Source organism: Euprymna scolopes, chromosome 36, assembly GCF_053919585.1.
Source record: "Euprymna scolopes isolate OS-2025 chromosome 36, ASM5391958v1, whole genome shotgun sequence".
Lineage (NCBI taxonomy): Eukaryota > Metazoa > Mollusca > Cephalopoda > Sepiida > Sepiolidae > Euprymna > Euprymna scolopes.
The window spans coordinates 18,782,460-18,790,862 of NC_136517.1; the positions used below are offsets into that span (position 1 = coordinate 18,782,460).

At 31.5% G+C, this 8,403-nt stretch overlaps 1 protein-coding gene across 5 annotated transcripts in view; it reads right to left on the reverse strand.

Moving 5' to 3' along the window:
• LOC145260379 (cytochrome P450 3A18-like) overlaps nucleotides 1–8,403 on the reverse strand; it is a 160,992-nt gene that overhangs the window by 96,127 nt on the left and 56,462 nt on the right. The gene's annotated exons all lie outside the window — the stretch shown is intronic.

Consider the following 8,403-nt stretch of genomic DNA (forward strand, 5'->3'; position numbering starts at 1 on the left):
AACAAATATATTCAATATTATATGAACAAATATATTCAATATTATATGAACAAATATATTCAATATTATATGAACAAATATATTCAATAATATATGAACAAATATATTCAATATTATATGAACAAATATATTCAATATTATATGAACAAATATATTCAATATTATATGAACAAATATATTCAATATTATATGAACAAATATATTCAATATTATATGAACAAATATATTCAATATCATATGAACAAATATATTCAATATTATATGAACAAATATATTCAATATTATATGAACAAATATATTCAATATTATATGAACAAATATATTCAATATTATATGAACAAATATATTCAATATTATATGAACAAATATATTCAATATTATATGAACAAATATATTCAATATCATATGAACAAATATATTCAATATTATATGAACAAATATATTCAATATTATATGAACAAATATATTCAATATTATATGAACAAATATATTCAATATTATATGAACAAATATATTCAATATTATATGAACAAATATATTCAATATTATATGAACAAATATATTCAATATTATATGAACAAATATATTCAATAATATATGAACAAATATATTCAATATCATATTAACAAATATATTCAATAATATATGAACAAATATATTCAATATCATATGAACAAATATATTCAATATTATATGGACAAATATATTCAATATTATATGAACAAATATATTTAATATTATATGAACAAATATATTCAATAATATATGAACAAATATATTCAATATTATATGAACAAATATATTCAATATTATATGAACAAATATATTCAATATTATATGAACAAATATATTCAATATCATATGAACAAATATATTCAATATTATATGAACAAATATATTCAATATTATATGAACAAATATATTCAATATTATATGAACAAATATATTCAATATTATATGAACAAATATATTCAATATTATATGAACAAATATATTCAATATTATATGAACAAATATATTCAATATTATATGAACAAATATATTCAATATTATATGAACAAATATATTCAATATTATATGAACAAATATATTCAATATTATATGAACAAATATATTCAATATCATATGAACAAATATATTCAATATTATATGAACAAATATATTCAATATCATATGAACAAATATATTCAATAATATATGAACAAATATATTCAATATTATATGAACAAATATATTCAATAATATATGAACAAATATATTCAATATTATATGAACAAATATATTCAATATTATATGAACAAATATATTCAATATTATATGAACAAATATATTTAATATTATATGAACAAATATATTCAATATTATATGGACAAAGTTCCATGCTCAGTTAATGGAGGCAGTAGCTTATTATGTTTTAAGCAAACATGTAGTAATAAACTCCTTTTATTCTTGTAAATTGGTATTCGAGCTATTTAAGGATCGTCTCGGCTGAGAAAAGTAAATGTATACACTTTTTATCTCATGGTTACTGAAGTTAAAAAAAAAGACACGTCGAATTCATAGCAGAATCTATGCTGAGTGACTTATAAATAATTGTTTTTATTTGTGAGTTTTTGAACCGTCTCGAGTGCTTTTATTTTTGGTATTTTGTTACTTGGATTCAAATATCGAACATAAAATGGGTACATTCTAAGTAATTTTTACTTTTATAAATTAACTAGCGGGGAGGGGGGTACCCAGCGTTGCCCCGGGTGTTTGGAGGTGTGTGTGGTTTTGGGTAAATCAAAACACCCGGGTGTTTGTGTCGTGGGGGGGGGGGGGTTAAATAAAAATAAAAATTGGTAGGTGAGTATGAGGATCGAACCCGAACCCTTGAGGCAAAATTAGAAATTAAAGTGTGAAAAAAAAATCATGCGACATTAACCACTGGGCCACCGCGACATACAACAGAAAGAAGTTTGAATTTATTTAAAAAAAGAATTGACACGTGGCCACAATAAATGTCAACTCTGCACTTCTATTTGACCTCATTAATGATATATAGAAGCAGCAGTTTTTTTACCCAACTTTGACTGTTTTTTTTCCCCAAAATGTTGAGGAGAGGGAAATCAGCTCTTCATTGTCCAGATTGAATTGCAACTGTCTGATATAAGGAGTTTGGCCCCATATTGATCAAAGCTGATTGCTTCTGGAGGTTTCCCGGCGCGATGCTGAGAATGCAACTTTTGAATTTAGTTTCACTTTATTTATACTAAAAAGCAGGACAAACAGGTGACAGGGCAAAATAGCGCGAATCTCATAAAAGTCGAAGTAAATAAATCTAGAGGCGACCCACGTTCCCAAATCGTAGATATTATTATCTAGGGGGTATATAAATAGTTCTAAGTGAACGTAAACCCCCCCCCCGGAACTATGTGCGAAAAAAGCCTTTGCAAGACATACATGAAATGGTCACACACATTTTACCTTTTATATATATAGAAGATGGCAAGTGAAATATCTTGGTGGTCAAGTAAGGCAGTGATGTTAACGAAATATTATCCGTTAATTCTAAAACTAGAAAGACCTTTAAATTTTAGAGCACAGATTTCTAATCGACTTAGTTTTAAACGACTTTTAATTAAATTTTTATTTCTTTAAACAGCAATCATTGCCTACAATATATTAAGGATTATACTTTTCTACTTTTCTATCTTTCACTTTTTACTCTTTTTCATTTTCATCTTACCAATTCCACCTGAAGATGATTCTGTTGAAACTTTTATTAATATTTTTGATTTTGATATAAAATATTATACGAAAAATAAAAAAATACAATAAAGCAAAGTACTTTCATTGTATTCAACAATTTTTGCCTGAATATATATATATATATATATATATATATATATATATATATATATATATATATATACATATATATGTTTATATATATATGTGTATATATAGATGTATATATATATGTTTATATATATATGTGTATATATAGATGTATATATATGTTTATATATATGTGTATATATATATGTATATATGTGTATATATACACACATATGTATATATATGTGTGTATATATATATGTGTGTATATATATATGTATATATGTGTGTATATATTATATGTGTATATATATGTATGTGTACAATGTATACATATATGTGTGTGTATATATATATATGTATATATATATATTTATTCATTTATTTATATATATATAAAATTGGTGTGTATATATTATATGTGTATATATATGTATGTGTACAATGTATACATATATGTGTGTGTATATATATATATGTATATATATATATTTATTCATTTATTTATATATATATATATAAAATTGGTGTGTATATATTATATGTGTATATATATGTATGTGTACAATGTATATATATATATATGTGTGTGTATATATATATATATATATATATATATATATATATATATATATATATATATATATATACTTTAATGTCTACAAGACATTATCCTCGAATGTCTAAGATCTCTCTGTACAAAACTTTTGTCAGAACAACTTGGCATGAGGAAACTTTTTCCTACAAGTAAACACTGACTAAATATTCAAATTTCCATAGTATTTGCAGCCCAAGTAAGATAGCCCCAATATGGCTAGCCAACACTGGCTTTTATGAGGAATGGTGTATTCTCTCCAAGTAATATTATTTCAAGTAGCAATACAAAGCTGGATACTCAACCAGACTAGAAGAATTCTTGTCCTGAATTCCAGTAAGAACAAGAAACCAAAAAGAAAAATATGCTATAACATTAATTTATTTATTGTGGACTTTTAAATAAATTGATAAATAATAATCATCTCAATAATAAATTCCAATTAAATAATAGATATACTATATCATATTTAAATGGTCAATTGGGGAGAGGAAAATTATGTTCCTAATTTATTTGAGAGGTAAAGGAGAACTGAAATATTCGATTATCTGTGTATCTAAAAAAAAGATCAAGTGTTAGCCACTGGATGAAGTAAAATGAAACAAAAAAATATATACATATATGATGTCAGCAAATTCGTTTTTGAACATTGCCATTACTTGATATAGAACACATAAAAAATATATATACAGAAACATGAAAACAAATCAGTGATGGGATGCACAAAGGTGGCTTTTAAGCTCTGCCAAATTCTAGCATTCTTTGGCACACATTGTGCAGACATGGGCGCCACGAGCAGCACATTCTTCATGGTCACTTCTATGAATATTCAAATGCCGCTTCAAACTGCCTGCTGTTTTGCACGTCCGCCCGCAGTTGACACAGGTTAGATCTGGCAACACAAGACTGTTTTGTAGCCCACTGCACTGATGAGTATTCTGGTGGCTTATCAGCCCAGCTCTGCTCAGACATAATCTCCCGCACACCTCACACTCCAAACCAATTTGGTGTCCCAGACCATCCACTGCTTCTGGCACCTTCTCTTTCCGGATATCACGTTTCAGCCGCTCATACTGGGTTCGATCAGCTTCAAACTTGGCCACACCTCCCCACACGGTCCTTCTCCACTCGATCCAAAGCAAGACTCTCCTAGGTTCTCTCATCCATCTCACATTTTTTTAAGGCGGACCTCAAACAATCCTTGAATCTGTGCGAGCCTTTTCTAGTCTCACACAAAAACATGCGTTCAGATCTCAAGCTATATTACTTGTCATATACATACGCACCCACATCCACACACGTACATATATTCACGTTCGCGTACATACACTCACATTCACGTGTATACTCACACACACGCACACAAGGACAACGTCACTTCCCCTTTCAAAGGAAATCCACACATGCGCAAAAGACCATTGGAAACGACTATAAAAGCAAGAGACAAGCTGTTTCCAGCCTTTTCAGACCAGCTTCCTAGCTGGGCGGTCTACAGACCGACAGCGTGCCTTTTCGGCATGCGCGTACTTCACACCACTTGCTACTATGTTGGACAAAAAGCTATCAGACCGTACGTACACTTTATACTTTTTTCTATCTCCATAACCTGGATTGACTTTCTCACTCTATCTCCCTTTCGGTTTTGGTCCATCAACACAGACATGTGCGCGACTCTCTACTGAGCTTAACCCTCTCTTTTTACAGGCTGGCTTGCCACTTTGTGTTTCTCTATTGCATTCCCCCTTTCCTTCCACGCGCGTAATTATCAACGGCCAAATGAACACGTGTACACCCAAGACTTTCATTTCTCAACAGAAAATAAACAACATGTTTATTTTATTCCAGCATTTGAGTTCTTTGTTTCCTTCATTCCATTTCCTTTTCTTGCCACGCGCAACATGAAATGGTGACCCCTTTATTTAAAATGAAATGGAATGGATGAGATTGAACAAAACACTCATGCACGCACTCACTCTCTCTACAACAATAAACTTTCCCTCTCACCAGCTAACAACGAGAGACTCATGGCAAACTATAGACTCTTTCTCACCAGTTAACAGCGAGAGACGCGCGCCAAACTAAACACGTGTTGAACCCTTTTCTTTCATTTGTTTCTTCACAAAATAAATCCTAGCTCATTTAATTCAATTTAACACGTATTTTGTCTTTTTCTCAATTCAATTCATTTTCCCTATTTTTGCACCACCACGACCACCACCACAAATTGGTGACACCCGAACACGAGAAGAACACGCATTTCCTTCTATACCCTAGACCGCTACAAAATGGTGACACCCAAATGCGAGAGGAACACGCATTTCATCCTATGCCACAAGTTCACAACAAACAACCGACCACGACGAGATGTGAAATGAACAAGCATGGTGACCCTACTTTTTTTGAAAGAAATTGTTTTGAGCGAGACGCGCGTTTTATTTGATAAAGAAAAAAACGAACTTATCAACAAAGAAAAACAAGTGAACCACTACCGATAGGAATAACTACTACAAACAACAATGACGAAACCCCTCGTCAGACTCGGCAGAAAATAAACATGGAGCTGTCGACTTCATACCGAATTTTTAAAAAATTCGAGCTCGACAAACATTTTTCATGGTTTCCTGACATTACCCTGCAACAAACGCGAGGAGCAAAATCACATAGGCCTATGCACATTCCCTCCCACACAGCAAACGCAACAACAAAGAAACAATTACAGGACATCCCTATCAATGTATAGGAAGAAGTTGAATCAACAATACGAGTTGAGATGCACCACGCACGCTGATAAACTCACAACTTGGAAGTTTCGTTGACAGCCGGCAACCACACTCATCGTTCAACAAGAACGAATGCATGCGAAAACACCGTCAACATGAAACAAAAATTTTCCTTCCAAACGAACAATTCATTTCACTATCCCAGCAACTCGTTGCACATGGCAGCACACAAAAGAACAACCAAATATCACCCTAAAAAAAAGAGTAAACGCCTTTTCCACACGTAAGTAAATACTTTTTTTTACGAAAACACTCCGTTTTTGGACATTCCGTTTTTTGACGTTTTTTTTAAACAACTACGCCAACAAAAAAAAAATAAAATGAAATAAAAAACAGGACGAAAAGTCAATTGTCAAAAACATTACTTACAAAAAAAATATATATTTATATATATATATATAAATATATATAAATATATATACACTGCATATATTTTTTTTTCCTAGGAAGGGGAGTATTGCGCGAGCCTTTTCTAGTCTCACACAAAAACATGCGTTCACATCTCAAGCTATATTACTTGACATATACATACGCACACACAAACATACGCGCCCACGTCCACACACGTACGTATATTCACGTTCGCGTACATACACTCACATAACGTACTACATACCCGCATGCATGGACAACGTCACTTCCCCTTTCAAAGGAAATCCACACATGCGCAAAAGACACACCGGAAACACCTATAAAAGGGAGAGACAGGCTGTTTCCAATCCTTTTTTAGACCAGCTTCCTAGCTGGGTGGTCTACAGACCGACAGCGTGCCTTTTTGGCACGCACGTACCTCACACCACTTGCTACTATGTGGGACAAAAAGCCAACAGACAGTATGTACACTTTATACGCTTTCTTTCTCCATGAACTGGATTGACATTCTCACTCTTTCTCTCTATATATATACAACTTGTCCCTTAGAATACCTTTGCGTAGCTGACTGCTAACATGGCGTACAGCTTAACCCACTATCTTTGTCTTTGTCTACATGCTGGACTATCATTCCCATCTCCACTACATTACTCCCTTCTTTTCCCACGCGCGAACAAACGATAGTGACCCGAACGTGAGATGAACACACATTTCCTTTTCTTTCTACACCACCAGTCCCGCAACAAACGATGGTTACACCCACGCGGACATGAACCCGTGTTATATCTAAAACATCCATTGTTTCTACAAACGATGGTTACACCCGCGCGGACATGAACACGTGTTATATCTAAAACATTCATTCTTTCAACAGTAAATAAATGACATGTTTATTTTATTCCAGCACTTGAGTTCTTTGTTTCCTTCATTCAATTCGTTTCATTATTTTTTCTTGAGCGAGTTAGGGTATTTATATCCTGGTCCGCAACAAATCTCATATCTATGTATCTCATAAAGAGATCAAGTGTTAAATGCCACCGGATGAAGTAAAATGAAACAAAAAATATATACATATACATACATACATATATATATATATATATATATATATATATATATATATATATATATATATATATATATATGCATGTATATATATATATATGTCATCCACATACAGTACTGTTTCGCTGTTTCACAGCTCATCAGTGCAGCTAGACAAGCAACTACCTCAAGCCAGGATCGAAGCCTGACTGCCCATATGACACTTGGAGCTTCTAACTGTTGTGCTATTCATCTGCTGCTATGTGGGCAGTGAATTAACACTGTTTTGACATTGTCCAAATACCTAAGCTCAATTTGTTTACACAAAGGGCATATATATATATATATATATATATATATATATATATATATATATATAACATGTACATATATATATATATATAAGGGTTAAAAGAAAAAATTCAGTACGAACTTAGTCCAATCTTATTATGATTTTTCAACCTTGTAAGGACATCTTCAGATAAGGTGAGCTAAGCTAAGCTGACTTAAAAGTGAGAAGCTTACAACGAGTTGCAAGTTGCATGTATTTATTGGAAGAAGGATGAAAGAAGTGAAACATGGGCGAGTTTTATTTTTATTGAGTTAATAGAAGATAACAACCATCTGGAGATTAACCGCCACACTCACGAAAAACGATGATAAAAATTTTGAAGACTGCGCGTATGTAAAAAGACTTTCGTTAATCGCTTTGTGTTTCTTGATTGCTTCCCTTTTTCTTTTCTTTCTTTTTTTTTATTGAAATGTTTACAATAATATTTCTCAGTACTATAA